At 40.1% G+C, this 24,085-nt stretch overlaps 1 protein-coding gene across 1 annotated transcript in view; it reads left to right on the top strand.

Moving 5' to 3' along the window:
- The window catches only part of LOC126167655 (uncharacterized), a 48,705-nt gene that overhangs the window by 16,637 nt on the left and 7,983 nt on the right, over positions 1 to 24,085 (top strand). The window lies entirely within an intron of this gene.

Genomic DNA, 24,085 nt, shown 5'->3' on the forward strand with positions numbered 1-24,085 from the left:
GAATTGTTGAATATTACAAATTCATTCAACCTATCCCCAACTGTAAACACACCAACTAGGGTCACAAAAAATTCAAAAACAGATCTAGATCAGATTTTCATAAACGCAGACAAACTACACCACTCAATCAAAGTCATCAGCACAGGTTACAGTGACCATGAAGCCCAAATACTAACAGTGAACTTAAATTACATAGGACAATATCCCACAATAACTAAAATGCAAAGTCAATTTAATGATGATAATATAAGGCTTTTTAACTATCTGTTAAGGGCTGAAAACTGGGCAGAGGTCTATAAAGAAAATGATGTAAACTACATATTTAATTCCTTCCATGAAACATTTCTCCACCACTTCAATACCGCATTTCCATTGAAATCCAGGAAAATTGGAAACAAACACACAAACTCATGGGTAACAAAAGGGATAAGGATTTCCAGCCAAAAAAAGCGTGACAAAAAATCACATGAAACACCATGACGTCGATGATAAGTTTAGGTCATATTGTAAGACCTATTTTGCAATCTACAGAAAAGTTATCCAACAAGCAAAAAAATTATACAATGATATATTTATAAAGGAATCTAACAATAAAATGAAAGGCTTGTGGACAGTTGCAAAAAATGAAACAAACAGTAAGCAGCATGTTATAAACAAAACATTAAAACTAAACCTAAATGATGAAGTCACATCAGATCCCCAAAAAATAGTAAATGGTTTAATGACTATTTTAGCAAAATAGCAGAAAACCTGATAAAGAACAACTGCCACAGACCAAATACTCAACACCAAACACTAATAGAAACCATACCAGTACAGGCATCAATGTTTCTTCACAAAGTCTCCAATACTGAAGTACTTACAGCTATAAAAGGACTAAAGAATAAGTACTCCAGTGGTAGTGACAACATTCCTGATTTAATTGTAAAGAAATGTGGAGAATCCATTGTAGAACCCCTAACCCACATAATAAATGCATCCTTTACAAATGGAGTTTTCCCTGACCTATTAAAGACTTCTAAAATTACCCCACTTCACAAAAAGGGCTCTAAAAATGATGTAGCCAATTACAGGCCCACAGCACAACTCAGCTCATTCTCAAAAATATTTGAAAAATTATTTTACACCAGATTGGAAGACTTTACTAATAAACTATCCTTATTAACAAAACACCAGCATGGTTTTAGAAAGCAAAAGCAGCTATTTATGAGTATCTCAACAAAACCTTAAAAGCACTGGATAATAAGGAAATCACTACTGGTATATTTTTAGATTTATCCAAAGCCTTTGATGTAATTGACCATACCATACTCCTTAAGAAGTTAGCAAATAAAGGTATAAGAGGAATTGCAAACAAATGGTTAGAATCTTACCTGTCAAACAGATTTCAAAAAAGTTGAATTTAATTTTGAAAAAAAGAATACAACCACCCATCAATCTACTGTCCACTCCTCTGACACAATGCCTATTAGATATGGTGTGCCACAAGGCTCAATCCTGGGACCCAAACTGTTTCTGCTATACATCGATGATATAAGCACGAAGCTTGCTACAGGACATACCACACTATTTGCCAATGACATGAGTATACTAATAACAGGTACTGATACAGAGGACCACAACCAAAAAATTAAACCGCTTATGTCGTCACTTAGCAAATGGTTCAACGAGAACAAACTGATTATAAACATACAGAAAACAACGTACATCAACTTCAGACTCTCATCCCAAAAACAAGAAATGCCTGATGTGATTCTAAATAACCAAGAGCTTATGTGTGTGGACTCTGTCAAGTTTCTTGGCATATGGCTTGAAGAAAATCTTAAGTGGGAGACTCACATAAATTATATCTCAAAAAAGCTATCAACTGTGTGTTACATTTTAAGGATACTCAAAAGATCAGTCACAAAATCTGTTCTCATACATGTATATTATGCTTACTTCCATTCTACATTACAGTATGGAATCATATTTTGGGGGAGCTCACCTGGAGGTAGATATATTTTCAAAATGCAAAAAAAGGCAATATGCATAATATGTAATCTAAGACATAACGAATCATGCAGACAATATTTCAAAACAAATGGCATTATGACACTTCCCTCTGCTTACATTTATAATATCGTCTCATTTGTCAAGTCATACCTGTTAAACAATGACTGCACACTAAAATTCAATGGAGATATTCATAACTATGCAACAATGCTGCAATCTGACCTACATACAATTCAGTCCAGAACTACCTGCTACCAAAAAAGTGTTTTAAATGTTGGAATACAAATGTATAATAATTTACCAAATGAAATCAAAGCAACAAAGAACCCAAGAGCCTTCACACATAAGTTAAAAAAATATCTCTTAGATCATTGCTTTTATGCAGTTGATCATTCTTTTGAAAGGGATTAAAAATGTAAACAATTTTATGATAAATGGTCAATTCTATACTGTGCATGTCTATGAAATATACTGGATTATTATATACTGTGCATGTCTATGAAATACACTGGACTACTTTACTATTACATTTATATTGGCTGTTTGTATTTTACCATACATTTGTATTTACAGTTTTGTTAAAGATAGCTAACTTCCTCATTGCAAAATAATGTAAAATCAATTTATTAAAAATTACTTGCAAATATGTTCTCTTGACCTGTCCAATATCATATGTACAACCTCACAATTCTATGATTTGTATTAACTGTTTTGTTTAAGATAGATAATTTCCTTGCTACAAAATAATGTAAAAATCAATTTGTAAAAATTACTTGTAAATAGCTCTCTTGACCTGTCCAATATCATATGTACAGCTGTACAATACTATGATTGCCTGGATCAATAAAAATACAAATACAAATATCATATGCCTTATAGATGAAACACCAAGTCGCATCCAACAACTCCACAGTGATATAAGTACAACCAAAAATAAAATTCTCTGTAGAAATAGAACATGACAAAAGATTAAACTTTCTTGACCTCACAATACACAGACACAACAACCAACACCAATTCTCTATATTCAGGAAAGTGACCACCACTAGCACAGCCATTCACAAAGACTCTAATCAGCCGATTACACACAAACTAGCCAGCTTCCAATATATGCTACACAGACTGAACAAAACCCCAGTCACTGAAAACAACTACAAGAATGAATTGCAGACAATCAGACAAATAGCAGCAGAGAATCGATATGACACAAACACTACAGATAAACTGAACCACAAAATTAAAAAGTACACCCAACACACAAAAACAAAAGCCACCTTATCGACTTACAAACACACAGAACCCACTCATGAGCACACATGAACAGGAAACACCCACAATGACAAACAGATGGTTCACTCTCACCTACAACAACAAGGCAGTCCACAGAATAGGCAACATACTCAAAAAAACAAGGGGTAAAAATAGCCTACAGGACAGGCAACTCAACACAGAGAAAACTAAGAACAACCAACACAAGCACACACAAACACAACACATCTGGTATTTACCAACTAACATGCCAGGACTGAAGCAGTTTATATAGGGCAGACAAGCAGAAACTTCAATACCAGATACACAGAACACAGAAGAAGAGCATTAAAAAGTAACAGCTGTCATTCCACATTTGCTGAACACCTCATGGACATGAAACATAATCCAACAAACATCAGTACGGATTTGAAAATTCTCAAATGCAGCAACAGCCCCCCACAAAAGCTAATAATTGAAAAAAATTATCAGATACAAAAAGCCAAAGTGGAAGGCAAACAAGTGATAAATGAATACACAGCTCTCTGCAATGGCACTCTGTTCTCTGCCCTCAAGGAATTATTAGACAAGACCAACCAATAGAGCTCTCACCCCCCCCCCCCCCACCATCCCCCCCACACAAAATAAAATAATAAAAAAAATAGCTAAACCTAATGCCACTCTCTCTCTCTCTCTCTTCCCGCCCCCTCCTTTTCCCCACACACACACACACACACACACACACACACACACACACACACATACACACACACACACACATGTAACACCTCTGAAAGATTCAGAACAACACACACACACATGTAACACCTCTGAAAGATTCAGAACAGCCGCCAGGAACACCTTCAACTGTTCCACTGTCAGGCATCTCGTTTTTACATCTTCAATTGTTCCACTGCCCGCCATGTTTGTTTTTACAGCTGGTAAAGAAGTGAAACAGTTACAGTGACAGTGACAACTCAATATACAGGGTGGTCAGAAAATGTCTGAAACTCTTGTCGTGATGTTGTAGGACAGATTGTACCGAGACATACATGTTAAGAAAAAAATGCGATACGTTGCGCCGTTTCCGAGCTATTTAACATTGAAGTTAGCCTATCAGATCGTCGCGCGCGTAAATTCAAGTTTCAGCAAACGAGACAAAGCACTCGTTGGGCAACACCGCCCCTGGCAGACCGCTTGAGTATGAGCGCGCGACGCCCCTATTGGCTAAATTCTATGCTAAATAGCTCGGAAACGGCGCAACGTATCGAATTTTTTTTTTTAATTTATGTCTCAGTACAAATTTCCCTACAACATCACTACAAGCGTTTCAGACATTTTCTGACCACCCTGTATAGTGTTCGACAGTGATGAAGATGATTAAATGGAAAACGTAAGTGAAACATTATGTAAATAGACAAACACATAGAATTAAATAATTTCAGACATAGAAATAACAAGTTTTCAAATTGTAATTTTGGCTTAAACAATTTGTCTACTTTAAGGTGTAAGTGGTTGCAGATGACAAACTGTGCAAAAAAAAAAGGTCATTGTAGAAAAACAACACATCAGAAAAACCACACCATGTGGTAAAAAGGTTTGAATTCGTAATTTATGTGTTTTTTTTCAAATATCTGTAACTACGATTTAAAAACTAATAGCTACATTATACAAACAGCTAAGAACACTTTTTATCTTTAACAGATGGAAAATAAAAGCCCACTGAAGTTGCTGCAACTGCAGTGAAACACGTTTGGGTTAAAAAACAAAAAATGTGTTTTTCTAAAGGCGGACCCTATCCTAAAACATAGATATTGTTAAAGCAAACACAGAAGAAAAGAGCTTCAACCCCAAGATGATTAATGATAGCTGTTGGCCAACTCGAAAACAGCGTTAATTTGCAATAAATGCAGGTAAAGTATAGGGCTACTCCTCTTCAAGGGTAAACTAGCCGTAACACAATATGTTAGAAGTTCTGCTACAGTAACTTGCTCATAGATCATGCAAAGGATTTATTTAGCAGCTTATGATGTGCATCTATGGAGTAAAGCCCGGTCCACACGCAACGATCTGTCTGCGCAGACATCGGCGCAGATGTCTGTACATGCAAAAGATCGCTGCAAATGTGGTGTGTTCACACGACACAAACCCCAATCTACTACTCGCCCGCCATCTGTCGGTGTAGAAAAGAAATATCAGTGGCAAGCGACTACGCTCCCCGTAAACGTCAAAAACTTAATTCAGTTATTGTGAAACATAGAAATGGAGGAAGTTCTGTTGTGGTCTGTGTTCGCAGCTTGTGTTGCAAAAAACATTCAGACCAACGGCAGGAAACAGAGAAAGCGGTCAAAATGGTGAAGACAGTGGCTGCTAAAGCGAAAGCAGTTTTCTCACGTACATTTACTGCGAGAGTTGCAGGGCGAACCTGTTTTGTTTTACATTACCTCGTGTTCCATTTCCTCGCACATTGACATTCCAATTTCATCTTCAGTTGTACTCCTGCTTGGTCTTGGCGTTTGTTGATCACTAAGAAAGCCAAGCAGATCAAAATACCATAACGTTGGCTGGTATACTTGATCTACTCTTACACCAGATCTTCTAGATTTCTGAACTTTGGATAACTCTTTTCGGTAATCAGTTCGCTGACAGACTTAATTTACTTGACTTGCCTTCATGAACTCATTCTTCAGGACAGCGTAAGTAGCTTCACGTGTGTTGGGTATTATTTTACTCAACGCTTGTTTCGATATTGAAGTTGAAAATTCCAAATCCTTGTAGCTCCTTCCTGTTGCTAGGAATCTTGATGTTACGCCAGCCGTTTATGAGGAGAAATTGCCCTTCTCATACAAGTATTTTTTTCTCATAATATGAGGGGTTACAAGCTTTAAGAGATAATTATAAGTTTCGACATCCATCTGCTTTGTCTTGGGCACTATATTCTTTACTTTTAATCTTCCACAAACATGGGTAGTTTCTATATATTTCAATGAATTCACTTACAAACTCTTTAGAACACTGACGAGTATCAGTCATTTTAGTGCCCTATGCGCAGAAATACAAACACTAGACTGAGCAAACAGCTGTTTCGTGCCAGATTTGCGGCGATCTCCTGTCCACACGCTCCAACTTGTCTGCGCAGATGTGATTTGAACCCACAGATTTGAGAGGTTTCGCTCAAACCTCCAACTCCAACTTCCAGGTTTGCACACACCTCAGGTTGGTGCAAATCTTCTGTCCACACGCAACGATCTGTCTGCGCAGATGTGATGTGCGCAGACATTTGCGCAGACAGATCGTTGCGTGTGGACGGGCCTTAAGTCCAAGTACATATTTGCTGTGTCAGTTTTCCAATAAAATACATTACTTTTACTGATTCTAACTATAGTTTTGCTGAGATAACTAATAAACTTAAGCCACAACATTTCTGGAAGTTAACATCATAGTTACAAAATTGTTGATATTGTAAACGGAACGGATTTTTGAGGCATACATAATCTATATACCTAAATTACAGAACATTTAATTGCAATGGTATGGGTCCATCATTTTATATATGTGGTATAACACAGTCACATAACACATACATATTCTAGATCTCGTTTTGTTTACATTTATTAAAAAAAATTTTTAACAGCAATAGTACTGTACAAAAACCAAATCTTTAGATAAAACAATGCTGTTAAGAAGTTAACACATTTTACTTTTTCTCTATACTTGTGTACATTTTTCTTTTAGTGTACTTTGTCTCTTTGCTTCTGTTATTTTCGTTTGAAAGAAATTCTCTGACTGAATACAAAGGGGTTTCTAATAGCAGTTTTGACTGTTTGAACTTATCCTTCGATTTGGCATTAGTGATGTGTGGTGGTAAAGAGTTGTACAACTTTACTGCCATGTAACCACTGCTCATATTGAGTTGTGTCATACTGCGGAATGGGACCAAAATTTCCTTCTCGCTAAAATGTGGAGCTATAGAAAAAAATAAAATTTGTTGGGATGTTTAACACCCCAGTGTGTCTCTTTATGGTCAAATTAGAAAGACAGTCTCAAGAATATTCAGAACATATTTGCATCCCAGCTAAAATTCCGGCAGCAAGGGAAACAGAAGCCAAAAAAAGAACTGTCCTGTTTCCTGTACGATGCGAATTCCAGCCAGCCGGTGTGCTTCTACTGTTCACTGACAACAGAAAAACAGGTGACAATGAAATTAAATTATCCTGCTTTGTCGTTTTTTCATAGCACAGTTACGTTGAGTAATCCAAATTGGTCATTTCATCACTCTGTGTTTAAAGGAAAAATCTTTGTGCACATGTCCCATGTTTAAAAGTAAAAATCTTTATGCTCATGTGCAGAGTAGTACGATTGGCACTGGATACAGTCTTTCCTCCTTTTTTTTTACAAATTATTTTCTTTTGTTTTGTCTGTTGGTTGACAATTTTGTAAGTACCTTGACATGAATAACAGTGAAAAAAGCAAATGTGCAAAATTAAGTGGGGTGGCATTTCGGAAATTATCGAAGGAAAAGAGAGAACGAGAAGCCAATCTTCTTGGACTGCTTGGCAGAGTAGATAAATTTTTCGCAAAAAATGTTGCTAGTTCTACATTGAGCTCAACTAATAAGGATGATATTTCTGGCACTGCAGCTGATGTAAAAGAAGTAAATACAGAGGAAACAAAAGTTAAAAGTGAAGAAAAGCAAATTGTTCCTGATTTCGAGCTTCACGAAAAACTAAGGGTCGAGTCAGAAAGAACCTCGTCAGTGATGATCCTGCAGAATGGTGTGTCAATGAATCAATAATCGACATCCTCTTACAATGTGGCATTAATCAAAATCGTAACAGTGATTTTTCTAATCCAAGAAGATCAATTGGCGATAACAATTTGTCCATTATATTTGGACTGTTGAGCTCCGTGGCCGTGGATAATGATATTTCATTGTAAAAATACAGCAACCAGCCACTTTTTAATGCGTTTTATTTATGCCAATATGCATTTCGGGTTTGCACCCATCTTCAGCTGGCAAATTACATGGATCTTCAGTTACTACAGTAGTACAATCTCGACAGCAGTTTGGATGCTGCAGCAGGCATTCTCCTCTCCTTGTTTTTTCTTGGCTTTTCTTCTTTCTTGCAACGACACAAACACTTTTTACCACGTATTTTACACAGGCGCACTGCGTTATCCGCCATGTTGTCGACAACATGGCGGATAACGCAGTGCGCCTGTGTAAAATACGTGGTAAAAAGTGTTTGTGTCGTTGCAAGAAAGAAGAAAAGCCAAGAAAAAACAAGGAGAGGAGAATGCCTGCTGCAGCATCCAAACTGCTGTCGAGATTGTACTACTGTAGTAACTGAAGATCCATGTAATTTGCCAGCTGAAGATGGGTGCAAACCCGAAATGCATATTGGCATAAATAAAACGCATTAAAAAGTGGCTGGTTGATGTATTTTTACAATGAAATATAATTGGCGATAAAACCAGATATTTGAACAAAAATGTATTTTACTGTAAACTTTTAAATGGTGACTCAACTTTGCGTGATTTTCTAGTATACTCCTGTAGCACCAGTGCTGTTTTTCGTGCACCATGTAAATTGTGGGGAGGTAAGGCCAGGATTGCTACTAATAGCATTGCAGATTGGAAAAATATTTCTAATATTTTATCTCGTCATCAGACTTCACTTGAACACAAAAATTCTGAGTTATCACTCTTAACAAGAAAAAAGTCACTTGGAACAATAGATAACCATTTCCAGTCATATGTTGATTCAGAAAAAATGTACTGGTGCAGTGTGTTGAAAAGGGTTTGCAGTACTGAAGAAGCTAACAAGTCATGAACTTCCCCTATGTGGGCACATTGGAAGATTCCATTCGTTATACACAGGGTTATTACAAATGATTGAAGCGATTTCACAGCTCTACAATAACTTTATTATTTGAGATATTTTCACAATGCTTTGCACACACATACAAAAACTCAAAAAGTATTTTTAGGCATTCATAAATGTTCGATATGTGCCCCTTTAGTGATTCGGCAGACATCAAGCCGATAATCAAGTTCCTCCCACACTCGGCGCAGCATGTCCCCATCAATGAGTTTGAAAGCATCGTTGATGCGAGCTCGCAGTTCTGGCATGTTTCTTGGTAGAGGAGGTTTATACACTGAATCTTTCACGTAACCCCACAGAAAGAAATCGCATGGGGTTAAGTCGGGAGAGTGTGGAGGCCATGACATGAATTGCTGATCATGATCTCCACCACGACCGATCCATCGGTTTTCCAATCTCTTGTTTAAGAAATGCCGAACATCATGATGGAAGTGCGGTGGAGCACCATCCTGTTGAAAGATGAAGTCGGCGCTGTTGGTCTCCAGTTCTGGCATGAGCCAATTTTCCGCGGGCTACGTGTGAAACTTGCCTGCACGCGTTCAACCGTTTCTTCGCTCCCTGCAGGCAGACCCATTGATTTCCCCTTACAGAGGCATCCAGAAGCTTTAAACTGCGCATACCATCGCCAAATGGAGTTAGCAGTTGGTGGATCTTTGTTGAACTTCGTGCTGAAGTGTCGTTGCACTGTTATGACTGACTGATGTGAGTGCATTACAAGCACGACATACGCTTTCTCGGCTCCTGTCGCCATTTTGTCTCACTGCGCTCTCGAGCGCTCTGACGGCAGAAACCTGAAGTGCGGCTTCAGCCGAACAAAACTTTATGAGTTTTTCTACGTATCTGTAGTGTGTTGTTACCATATGTCAATGAATGGAGCTACAGTGAATTTATGAAATCGCTTCAATCATTTGTAATAGCCCTGTAATGGTCAATTTATGATGTCTCTCGACTTATAGCCAAGTCTGATCCATTTCTCACAGAGCATGTTGAATGATATGAAAATACTGGGCAGGGACATATCTTTCTTCAACAATTTGATGAAATAATAGAGCTTCTTTCTGAACGAATAAAAAGAATTATCAAAAGTGAAATAAAACAGACAAAATATTTCTCTGTAATAGTAGATTCTACTGTGGACATTGCATGTGTTGATGAATTATCTTCCATGTATGTTAATGAGAATGGTGAACCTGTTGAACATTTCCTTCTTTTTTTTACCAAACTTGGGACACAAGTCCGAAAACTTAGCTCAGACCATACATAAAATCCTGTCTACAAATTCCAGTGATATTAATGACTGTAGAAGCCAGTCAAAAGACAACACAAGCAATATGTCAGAAATCTACAATGGTTTGCAGGCACGCATTAAAGAACGAAATCCGAAAACGCATTATGTGCCTTATGCAGCACATTCCTTGAATTTAGTTGGCACTAGTGCTGCAAGCTGTTGTCAGGAAGCATGTTCATTTTTCGATGTAGTGCAAAACCTTTACAATTTTATTCTTTGCTTCTACACAGCGTTGGGATAAACTTCTTTCCTGCATGAAGCCAGGATGCAAAACGGTAAAAAGTTTATCAAAAAGACATTGGTCAGAAAGAGAGGAAGCGTGTGTAAGTCTATATGAAATCTGGGAGGGCGTAATCAATGCCCTCACACATATTGCCATAATACGTTTGAAAAAACTACTCATGCAAAATGAAACATCAGCTTCATTGAATCAACTCAGCACACTAGAAACAGTATTCCTGATTACAGTTAGAAGGACATACTCCAGAGATTTAATAGTGTATATCTGAAATTGCAAAGTGTAAATATTGATACTAAAATAGTGCATGAATTATATCAATCACTTGTAGGATTTATTGCATCTATTCGTGGCATGTTCGACTATTATGAAAATAAATCCATGGAGATTGTGACTGATACAGACTATGAATTCACCAATAAAACATCACGAAAACGCAAATTTCATGATGACAAAGAAGCGGACTCTGAAGAAGTTTTTCTGACTGGAACTCAAAAATTTAGAGTTGAAACATTCTCCAAGTACTCAACAACTTGTACACCGAATTAGTGAGGAGGGAGGAAAGCTATAGAACACTGTTGGACTCCTTCACAGTGCATGATGACAAAGAAGCGGACTCTGAAGACGTTTTTCTGACTGGAAAGGAAGAATTTAGCATTGAAACATTCTCCAAGTACTCAACAACTTGTACACCGAATTATTGAGGAGGGAGGAAAGCTATAGAACACTGTTGGACTCCTTCACAGTGCATGATGACAAAGAAGCGGAATCTGAGGAAGTTTTCCTCACTGGAAGGGAAAAATTTAAAGTCCAAGCATTCGACCAGTACTAGACAACTTGTACACCGAATTAGTGAGGAGGGAGAAAAGCTATAGAACACTGTTGGACTCCTTTACAGTTTTCAGTACACTTAAGAACAGTTCATCTGACGGTATAGGCGAATGTGCAGCAAAACTCCAAGTGTCATATGACACTGATTTCGTGCTTTCCTTCCCTAGTGAATGTGAGTAGTGGCACTACCTTCGTTCTGTGCCAATCTGCATTGTTGCCAAATTTATTCAAGATGGTGGCAATGACGTCATCCAAGACGGCATCGTGTAGATTGGCAACAGTGTATGACGTCATTCAAGATGGCGGATTTGATGGGAAAATAGGTCAATTGGGCTATGTGGATCAAAACAAAATGTCCAGACACTCTGTGACCAAAATGGTACTGAAACAGAGGATGACAGACTAAAGGCCGAAATACTAAATGTCTTTTTCCAAAGTTGTTTCACAGAGGAAGACTGCACTGTAGTTCCTTCTCTAGATTGTCGCACATATGACAAAATGGTAGATATAGAAATAGACGACAGAGGGATAGAGAAACAATTAAAATCGCTCAAAAGAGGAAAGGCCTCTGGACCTGATGGAATACCAGTTCAATTTTACACAGAGTACGCGAAGGAACTTGCCCCCCTTCTTGCAGCGGTGTACCGTAGGTCTCTAGAAGAGCGTAGCGTTCCAAAGGATTGGAAAAGGGCACAGGTCATCCCCGTTTTCAAGAAGGGACGTCGAACAGATGTGCAGAACTATAGGCCTATATCTCTAACGTCGATCAGTTGTAGAATTTTGGAACACGTATTGTGTTCGAGTATAATGACTTTTCTGGAGACTAGAAATCTACTCTGTAGGAATCAGCATGGGTTTCGAAAAAGACGGTCATGTGAAACCCAGCTCGCGCTATTCGTCCACGAGACTCAGAGGGCCATAGACACGGGTTCACAGGTAGATGCCGTGTTTCTTGACTTCCGCAAAGCGTTCGGTACAGTTCCCCACAGTCGTTTATTGAACAAAGTAAGAGCATATGGACTATCAGACCAATTGTGTGATTGGATTGAGGAGTTCCTAGATAACAGGACGCAGCATGTTATTCTCAATGGAGAGAAGTCTTCCGAAGTAAGAGTAATTTCAGGTGTGCCGTAGGGGAGTGTCATAGGACCGTTGCTATTCACAATATACATAAATGACCTGGTGGATGACATCGGAAGTTCACTGAGGCTTTTTGCAGATGATGCTGTGGTGTATCGAGAGGTTGTAACAATGGAAAATTGTACTGAAATGCAGGAGGATCTGCAGCGAATTGACGCATGGTGCAGGGAATGGCAACTGAATCTCAATGTAGACAAGTGTAATGTGCTGCGAATACACAGAAAGATAGATCCTTTATCATTTAGCTACAAAATAGCAGGTCAGCAACTGGAAGCAGTTAATACCATAAATTATCTGGGAGTACGCATTAGGAGTGATTTAAAATGGAATGATCATATAATGTTGATTGTCGGTAAAGCAGATGCCGGACTGAGATTCATTGGAAGAATCCTAAGGAAATGCAATCCGAAAACAAAGGAAGTAGGTTACAGTACGCTTGTTCGCCCACTGCTTGAATACTACTCCGCGGTTTGGGATCCGTACCAGATAGGGTTGATACAAGACATAGAGAAGATCCAACGGAGAGCAGCACGCTTCGTTACAGGATCATTTAGTAATCGCGAAAGCGTTACGGAGATGATAGATAAACTCCAGTGGAAGACTCTGCAGGAGAGACGCTCAGTAGCTCGGTACGGGCTTTTGTCAAAGTTTCGAGAACATACCTTCACCGAAGAGTCAAGCAGTATATTGCTCCCTCCTACGTATATCTCGCAAAGAGACCATGAGGATAAAATCAGAGAGATTAGAGCCCACACAGAGGCATACCGACAATCCTTCTTTCCACGAACAATACGAGACTGGAATAGAAGGGAGAACCGATAGAGGTACTGAAGGTACCATCCGCCACACACCGCCAGGTGGCTTGCGGAGTATGGATGTAGATGTAGATGTAGATGTAGATGTATGTCCACTAACCTAACCCCCAAAAAAATTGGCGCCAAATTCAAATTCCAACACGATAATAGCTGCAAATCCGTACTTGTCTGTATTATTATTCATTATTATTGGTTATCATTTATTACCATACATTATCATTTATTATTATTATTTATTATTATTGGCATATCTCCACTAGAACATTGCACCAAATTCAAATTCCAATGCTATAATGTCCCAAAACTGTACTTCTATTTTTTGTTATTATTATCATTTATTATTTATTCAAGATGTCCGATTTCGGCAGGGAGGAAGCCATTTGCGTTACATCCATACCAAAAATCTGTCACAAGTTCAAATTCCGACACCATAATCGATCACACGTACGAAATAGTCCACATCCTACGATCTTTGACTGTTATCACTTGTTCTCCAACAGGCTTAGTACACATCTTCGAGATGGTGACAACCAGTGTACTCATCATTAGGTCCAGACTCCAACTGATTTAGTTCAAATCGTCGCCAGCAGAGGAGGATACCCCTGGCGCCACTGGTCAGCGGGAGCCCACGCGCACGCCACTGGTCCAGCGCCCACTCGGACTACGTGGGTCCGACCGTGTAAACATGTTTTGCCCATTCGATCCTGCTGATTCTGACATCACAATGGTAGGTTGTCCGTTCATCACATGTATTCGTCCCTCCCACACGTTTCGCGCCAAAATTGATGGCCTGGGAACAGAATCTTCCCCCGCATCACACAGTAGTCAGCTGTTTGGTCCAGCACACAGTGGGCTACACTTTTGGCGAGAAAGTTGTTTACCTGGAGAGTGGAATCTGCCCTGATATCACACAACCGCCGGTCCACCACATGGCGTGCTCAACAAAGAACGCTCTCGCTAAGTTATATGACTCAAAATGCTCTCTCTCTCTCTCTCTTGAGCGCGAGCGTTATAACCGGACACGCGCCGTGCCGCCGCCCTGTGGGCGTCCGACCGCTTACATCACACACCCTCAACCACCACCTCCACAGACGTGCCATGCATAGTCTTCTGTAAATATGCTAACACTCACATTGTGCATCTAACCTAGCAATTACTTAAGTACTTCCATTTCAATTTTAATCATATTAAATAATTCAACTTACAATTTCATATAGCTATGAAAAGGTGTTCAACTACCTACTTTCAACTACTTTTCGAGGACCAGACCGCCACCTCTTCCTAGGAACCCTCGCCAAGTTTGAATTCTGTCTGTAAAGAAAGGTCACTTGCACTTTCGCTACCAACCTAAGAAAATTATGCGTAAAGAAAGGACACTTTTAATAACCTTATCCACCAAACTGCCACTTCCTCCTAGGATCAGGCGCCAAGTGTGAAATCTGCCAGTAAACAAAGCTGACTTGCGTTTTCACTACGAACGTAAGAAAACTGCTGCAAATGAAGCTCAACACTTCCTAGGGGGTGGGTGGCAAAAGGACTCAGCCCGCACTAGACTGATGGAGGGAGGAAGGAGTGTACTTTATTTATTTGCGAGCAGTTTATTTAGGGATGGAGTATATGTATCACAGAACACACGCTCTTAGATGCCCCACAGCATACAGAACTTCAAACCACTGCTACATAACTCACGTATAAAGCTCTACACACACTCTTCCTTATTGTAAACCGTCAAAAATAACACATTGCACAGCCTACAGACATGCGAACCACTCATAAACAATGCACAGCATTTTACGTACATATAGCCAAACAACTCCTAAATTGTCAAAATAATAATCCATGTAAAAGACAACTGTCGAAATCATACACCAGCTTTTATTCAAACAATTAGAAGCAAGACCACCACCAAGTATATTCGCCACTAAGTCCATAGCCCAACTGACTTAGTTCATATCGATGCCACTAGAGGACACTGCAGTGATGCAAGTACCATAATCTAAGATGGCGCCACCTAGTGTGTTCACCACAATCTCCAGACCCCAACTGTCTTAGTACATTTCCTCGCCGACAGAGGGTGCCACAGGAACACCAGCTAATGACAGAAGTACGGTTATCCATGATGGTGGTAAAAAGTGTGTTTTACACAAGGTCTATGACGCTGTCGTCCGTTTCGTGAAGTAAATCAACATCGTAAGGGAAGATGACTCAGCCTGCTCTGGGCTGCTGGGGGAAGTAAAGCACGAGTTCACGCTATTTAGTTTCAAACATTTTCTTTAACGATCGAATATATCCATCACACTGATACAAAACAGCCACCCTAATGTGAATGGCGTCACAATATGCAGTCTGCAGACACGCAAAACAAACTCCTAATTTCAGTACACAACAGCAAACTGCTGCTAAATAATGCAGTACACATATTTGCAGACACGCTCAGTACTCGCAAACTGTCCAAATAACGCAGTGCACAGCCTACAGGACTGTTCGCAAAATAACGGAACAGACGCGCACCACACCCTCTGCCCCACGAAGTCACATGCCTGACAGCCCTCAAACCCCGCATGGGTCCCTGCTCGGCTTCCGTAAAAATGAGGTGGCGACAGCCGCATTCATACTCCACACCCGTGAAATCCCTGTCCAAATACGTGTTCACCAAGACAGCTCCTGGCGTGACCGGCCAGGGACGTGCGCTCCACCGCACCCACCAGCCACCACCACCGAACACTGGGGAAACTTGCATCCCACTATACAGTCACTGTTATACTGTCATAGCACACCAAAGCGCGTTCACGCTAGTCTCATATTCGAGGCATCTCCAGGCGCTATTTGTCTTTACCATTGAATGCAGAGCAGCACAGAGCATGTTTACACACGCGCTCAACCGCACGTACCCGGCCCCCCAGCATGACCGACGCAACACCGCCAAGTGCATGTGCATAATTACAAACTCATCTAACAACCGTCCCAATCTTATTCTTACATCTATTTGTAAAAAAATAAGAGCCAAGTCGATCTTTCGGGAACTGTATAGTGTCCCAGAAATAGTTAACGCCCACTTTCTTCATGCCTCAGCTTGTATGCATGGAAATTCTCACCCTAACAGAACCTGTTTACCAAAATATTGTCTAATCCAGTCTTCCTCCCAGACATAACGTGACAGCCTTCCTGCTGGCAACACACACAAATGTTCTCACCGCTCCTATATCACATCACAATCAATCGAGCAATCTCATCAGCTCTTATCGAATTTGCCAGTCGAATTACTAACGCCGTCGCTATCAAAGCACCATCCACCTTTTCTTTCTGGGGCTCTCTCTCGTTATTTTGCAAAGATTGCTAAATTGCAGAGACAGTTCCCTCAATCTATACTACGCCAACCTGTTCTTTCTTTCTACAGACGCTACACTCATTCATCATAAACTATTTTACACTGATCGCCATTTTTCACAGACAACGAAACATCGCGAAGTTGTGTACAGGTCATCAAATACAAAGGTACTCGCAAGAATATTGGACGGTCAAACCAATCTCCAACCAGGGAATATATCACTGAGTACCGTCAATTTTCGCTGTTCTTCTCAATATCAAGAACACCGCACTAGCCTCCCGATCACTAAAGCAGCATAATGCATAGCATATACACTGTAAATTATTTCTCCACAAACACCAAACTTTAGCGATGTGCAGCTTGCTGTAAACCATTGACTAACTAGAAACAAGTAGAGTAAACTGATATTCGCACTCTCGAATACCGAAGTCGGTCATCTAACAGATCTGAGATGATCAATATTCTCTACAAACCAACTATGGTCGTTCCCACGTCTAGAGAACAGGCAAACATGTGTTCAACACACCACAATCCATATTCCCTCAAATAAATAAAGGCATCAACTGCGCAGAAGCAGTCGACCAAACAATTTACCTGGGAGGGAATAACGCTCCACCACAAACGCGCAATATTCTCAAATTTACACTTGATCACGAAAGCAGCCCAGGACATAGTGAGTTCGCTATTCGCTCGCCTAGAACATAGTAAAGTTAACTATCAAACATTTCTACACTCCAACAGGCCTCTGCATCCTGGAGACCACTACCATTAACGTGGGAAGGCGAATCAATACCACCACAGACTTTGCATACACGAACACATTCTGGAAAACGCCTCACATATTTCTTCTATCATTATACTTACAATTAAATCTTACGATCTAGGTCTCATCTAAACAGTATTCGGCAATGAGCGAAGCATTGGAAGTACACTCTGTTTAACGATGTGGCTCTGAAAATACCTGTACCTTCCTTAGCACTAGACATACTCTTACCTTCGCTATCACAGTACCTTAGGTCAAATCCCCCTCTCCCCTACAACAGCACATAGACATTTCATTTACACAAACAAATATACTTTATAAACCTGATCCTCAAATGTGGACATATCACACATCCGCCCAATGAATTTTGAAAGTCATTTGGCTAAGGAATGCAATATGTGACCGGTATTGGCAACTCCCTCACGCCACTAGATATTTATCCAGTATGTGTAACGTATTCTGTCTCGATACTATGTCAGATGTTGCGTTATATATCCACTGAGCTAAAGGCGATGACTCATTGAGAAGGATTACAGCCACAAATGATTCATAACTCGAAACGAGCCACCTTTCTCGAACCTATCTGCTACAGTAAAAATCCAACATGGTCTTAGTCAGTCCCTCCACATCTTGCAACTGCTCCCATTTATACATTTGCGCATTGATCATACCATTTTAAGTCGGGACTGAGCAGAAGTAAGATAAAGTCATATCCACCACCTTCTGCAGCCCGTCTAGAAACAGAGCGAACTGGGTTACTGCGACAGGACCGTGTTTTGACCATTCGGCGGAAATGCGCGCATTGTGGTGCGTCTCCAATCTACATACAAGTACTACAGAACCACGTCCAATCAAATCTATAAGCCCGAGATCCAGTCGTCGATATGCTGCAGGAGCTCAAATAACTTCATCCAATATAAAACTCACATAGAGTTGGGGGTCCAGTGCAGAAAGAAAGAAACAGTGACAGAGAGAGGGAGATAGATAGAGAAATAGATAGAGAGAGAGAGAGAGAGAGAGAGAGAGAGAGAGATTTCGCAATGCTTCCCAGAATAGCACAGCATGCAGCCCTTACGGCATACTTCGCCCCTCACTGAATTCACCCCTCAAACTGCTGCTGCTACTGCTCCCTGGGTCGAACAAACGTACGTACTAAATACACACTTGCAACATAAGGAAACTAGAAGAGTTTGGCAGCGTTGTGGACAGGGATTTCACGGGGTGGAGTATGAATGTGGCTGTCGCCACCTCACGTTTGCGGAAGCCGAGCAGGGACCCATGCGGGGTTTGAGGGCTGTCAGGCATGTGACTTTGTGGGGGAGTGGGGGAGAGGATCGGATGGTGGGTGCTTGTGCGCGTCTGTTGCGTTATTTTGCGAGCGTCTTGCAGGCTGTGCTCTGCGTTATTTGGACAGTTCACGAGTACTGAGCGTGTTTGCAGATATGTATACTGCATTATTCAGAAGCAGTTTGCTATTGTGTATTGAAATTATGAGTTTGTGTGTCTGCAGACTGCATATTGTGATGCCAAGCACATTAGGGTGGATGTTTTGTATCAGTGTGATGGATATATTCGATCGTTAAAGAAAATGTTTGAAACTAAATAGCGTGAACTCGTGCTTTACTTCCCCCAGCAGCCCAGAGCAGGCTGAGTCGTCTTCCCTTACGATCTTGATTTACGTGACGAAATGGACGACAGCGTCGTAGACCTTGTGTAAAACACACTTTTTACCACCATCATGGATAACTGTACTTCCGTCATCAGCTGGTGTCACTGTGGCGTCCTCTGTCGGCGAGAAATGTACTAAGACAGTTGGTGTCTGGAGCTTGTGGTGAACACACTAGGTGGCGCCATCTTAGATTATGGTACTTGCGTCACTACAGCATCCTCTAGTGGCATCGATATGAACTAAGTCAGTTGGGCTATGGACTCAGTGGAGAATACACTTGGTGGTGATGTTGGCTCTAATTGTTTAAATAAAGGCTGGTGTATGATTTCGACAGTTGATGATTAGCAAGGAGAGTCTTTTACATGGACTATTATTTTGACAATATAGGAGTTGTTTGGCTATATGGACATAAATTCTGTGCATTTTTTATGAGTACTGACAGAATTCAAACTCGGCAAGGGTTCCTAGGGAGAGGTGACGGTCTGGTCCTTGCAAAGTAGTTGAAAGTAGGTAGTTGAACACCTTTTCATAGCTATATGAAATTGAAAGTTGACGCGTGTCCGGTTATAACGCACAATCGCAAGGGTGAGAGAGAGCAGACCATCTTGAGTCAGTTAACTTGTCGAGATCGTTCTTTGTCGAGCATGCCATGTGGTGGACCGGCGGTTGTGTGATGTCAGGGCAGATTCCACCCTCCAGAAAAACAACTTTCTCGCCAAAAGTGTGGCAGGGCGTTCTTTGCCCACCACGTACTGGACCGAACGGCTGACCATTGCGTGATGTGTGGGAAGATTCCACTCCCAGGCAAACAATTTTGGCACGAAAAGTGTGGGAGGGACGAATACATGTGGTGAATGGACACCCTACCATTGTGACGTCAGAATTAGCAGGTTCGAACGGGTAAGACATGTTTACACCACTGGACCCATGTGGTCCAAGCGGGCGCTGGACCAGTGGCGTGCGTGCAGGCTGCCACTGACCGGTGATACCAGGGGTAGTCTCCTCTCCTGGCGAAGATCTGAACTAAATCAGTTGGAGTCTGGACCTAGTGGCGAGCGCACCGGGTGTCGCCATCTCGAAGATGTGTACTAAGTCTGTTGGAGAAAAAGTGATGACGGTACTGTTTGAAATAAAGACTTCAGTCCTTTTACCTTGCTAAGTCAGAGGATGTGAATTACGTTAGTACAAGTGCAGTTTATTATTTGGCGCGATTTTTATAGGTTAGCAGTGAAAAAATATAAGTGACAGTCAAAGATCAGGGATGTGGACTATTTCGTACATGTGATCGATTATGGTGTTGGAATTTTAACTTCTGTTAGATTTTTGGTATGGATGTAACACAAATGGCTTTCTCCGTGCCGCAATTGGACATATTGAATAAATAATAAATGATAATAATAATAAATAGAAGTACAATTTTCGAGACATTATAGTGTTGGAATTTGAATTTGGCGCAATGTTCTAGTGGAGGTAGGCCAATAATAATAAATAATAATAATAAATGATAATGAATGATAATAAATGATAATCAATAATACTGAACAATAATAAAGACAAGTGCGCTTTTGCAGCCATTAACGTGTTGGAATTTGAATTGGCGCGAAATTTCTAGTGGAAGTAGAACAACAATAATAATAAATAATAATAATAATAATAATAATAAATAATAATAATAAATGGTAATGAATGATAATGAATGATAATAAATGATATTAAATGGTAATAAATGACAATGAATAATAATAAAGACAAGTACATTTCAGCAGCCATTATCCTGTTGGAATTTGAATTTGGCGCCAATTTTTTCTGGAGCATTAGGTTAGTGGACTTAGCCCAATTGACCTATTTTCCCGCCAAAATTCAAACTTCCCGCCATTTTTCTGGGGGTTAGGTTAGTGGACAGAGCCTAATCACAATCTAACATAACAGTCATGGCACTCACTGCTGTATAAGTTGTTACCGTTTACAGATGGAGCGACACTAGCGATCCAAGTGGCGAGTAAGGTGAACATCATACGCGACATAAGCGTAATGTTCGTTTTATATCCATTTCCTACGTAATTTACGAAATATTTGAGTTATTTTCTTGCCTCCAAGGGTTTATGTAGTGTCAGAAGGCATGTATGTTTCTAAAAATGATTCTAAAATAAGCGCAAGTATGGACAAAAACCATGAATCGAGTGGCAAGCTACAACACATTCATGAACAAAACACTTGAGACGCTGGATAGAATTGCAGTTTACCACATTGATATCAAAAGAATATAAACACACAGATTCACACATAAGAAGCACAGACATGTACCTCTACATGCAAAAGAAATCGACAGCTCATTTATCGTTATGTAGGCCTACTGTGTTTGTCATTGTCACCTGTTGCCACAGGTATGACCTTCATTTTCATATTATTCTAAGTGGGACAAGCAACTGTCTAATAGTGGGAGAAATATGTAGAAAACATTATAATGAGCTGATTACATTACATATCACGTAAAACCAAATATTTGAATAATTTTCAAAAAATCTGTCAGTGAACAAGGTGCTAACAAAATAATGTCATCACACGAAGGAAGCAACGGAAATTAATTAAAAACAGAAATTAATTAAATACATACCTACAGTCATCAACATATTCGTTTGTCCTTGTTCACTTGATCCTTCTTATAGTTGCTGTTGCTGTCTGTAAGCACTTTCCTAGTCCCGTAACAGTTTTGCTTCAAGTCTAGCGATCTGCACATTCTGACACTTCACACACTTTTGTAAGACACGAATAACTGCACTTAATCCAACAACATCATCATCAAAGCAGGTCTGTGTTGACGATTCACACAAATCTGGCACTGATTCATGGAGAGTTGAACTGTCTGCTTCTGTGTCATAAGACTGTTTTACAGCTTTAGATGGATGATCGAATCTTTGGTGCAGTTTCCTCTTCTTCGTCAGTTGAGGTGGCTTATTTAGGGTGTCAAACAGGATGGGTCTACATTCCATGCGAGTTTATTATTAACTGCGTTCATGAAATGGTTTTGTTCGAAATGTAGCGAACAAAACCTAATATTATTACACAGGTAAACTGTATCTTTTTTCATAAGGTCTTCTCGTCTGCTATTAACTAGCCATTTTCTGCTCCTAAAACGAAATACTAATCATTAATACACATGTAGTTTGCAACTGAATCCTGACGATACAGTTAGGGACGTGGTGATATATACCTCTCAGGATCCTTAGGAAACCCAAAACAAGACAGCTGTGGTGTCTTCTTCTTGTTGTTGCTGCAATTTATTGCGCTACAAACGCTCCCACCTGTAAAAACCATTGTAGAAATTAAAATAAACAACCACTATCCACTTTTACAATCGTGCCAAACTCACAGTTTTCACTTACTGGCCACTTGGGACGCTGCTGTCGTGGTTGGCAGCAAAATCGATGCGAAGTATCGCTACTGTTATGTTAGACTGTGGCCTAATTGACCTATTTTTCCGCCAAAATTCGCCATCTTGAATGATGTCATGCGCTGTTGCAAAGTCTACACACCGCCATCTTGGATGACGTCATCGCCGCCATCTTGAATAAATTTGGCAACAGTGCAGAGTGGTGCAGAATGAAGGTAGTCCCACTACTAACATGTACATTTTGTGGAACTTCTGAAATCTTCTGATATAGTCATATACCAGTTGAAATGAGTAAATTTTTCCGAATGTTGACATTGCTCTTAGAATATTTCTCTGTATGGCACTTACAAATTGTTGGGCAGAACGCTCCTTTTCGGCTCTTAAAAGACTGAAATCGTACCTATATTCTAAGTTATCTGAGGAAAGATCGAACGCCTTGTCCATTCTTCTCATTGAAGCTGACCTCCTGACTGATGACCGTGTGAACTATGAAAATATGATCAACGAGTTTTCTGCTGTCATAGCCAGATGCAAACTTTGCTGACTGGCGATTTTCTTTATTTATTCATATTAGTTTTAAAAATGTAATATTATAATGTCATTTTTATTATAACTTTCATTGGATTCACAAACTTCGTATTACCTGTTTATTTTACAAATGCCAATGTCAGAACACGGAACTAAACCTCGTTTACATGCAAATGAGACCGAAGGCGTCCGACAATGCTAAACAATACCCGAATGACCCAGGCCACTCGGTGGTGTACAGTCAAGTCATACTGATACTGTTGTATGTTACAACTGATGCATATTCTTGGCATCTGCTGAAATCTATAGTTATCGCGGAAATATACGTTATCGGAGAGAACGCTCAGATGAAAATGTGTTAATAAATAATGTTTTTCAGTTCAGTCGATACATACGTAAAAGATTTGCTACTACTGTTAGAAAGAGCTATGGTGAGAGCAGTAGCTGCAGTACAAAACTGTTCAGTCCTTACATGGGTTAAAGCTATTCTGTACACTTATTATGCAGCATGTAGCTAAAGAAAGCAGGTGTTGACAGATGTGAAGATTATCGAACTATCAGTTTAATAAGTCACATCTGCAAAGTACTAGCGCGAATTCTTTACTGACAAATGGAAAAACTGGTAGAAGCCGACCTCAGGGAAGATCAGTTTGGATTCCGTAGAAATGGTGGAACACATGAGGCAATACTGACCTTACGACTTATCTTAGAAGAAAGATTAAGGAAAGGCAAACCTACGTTTCTAGCATTTGTAGACTTAGAGAAAGCTTTTGACAATGTTGACTGGAATACTCTCTTTCAAATTCTAAATGTGTAGGGGTAAAATACAGGGAGCGAAAGGCTATTTGCAATTTGTACAGAAACAAGATGGCAGTTATAAGAGTCGAGGGGCATGAAAGGGAAGCAGTGGTTGGGAAGGGAGTGAGAGAGGGTTGTAGCCTATCCCTGATGTTATTCAATCTGTATA

Source organism: Schistocerca cancellata, chromosome 1 (assembly GCF_023864275.1).
Source record: "Schistocerca cancellata isolate TAMUIC-IGC-003103 chromosome 1, iqSchCanc2.1, whole genome shotgun sequence".
Taxonomy (NCBI): Eukaryota; Metazoa; Arthropoda; class Insecta; order Orthoptera; family Acrididae; genus Schistocerca; species Schistocerca cancellata.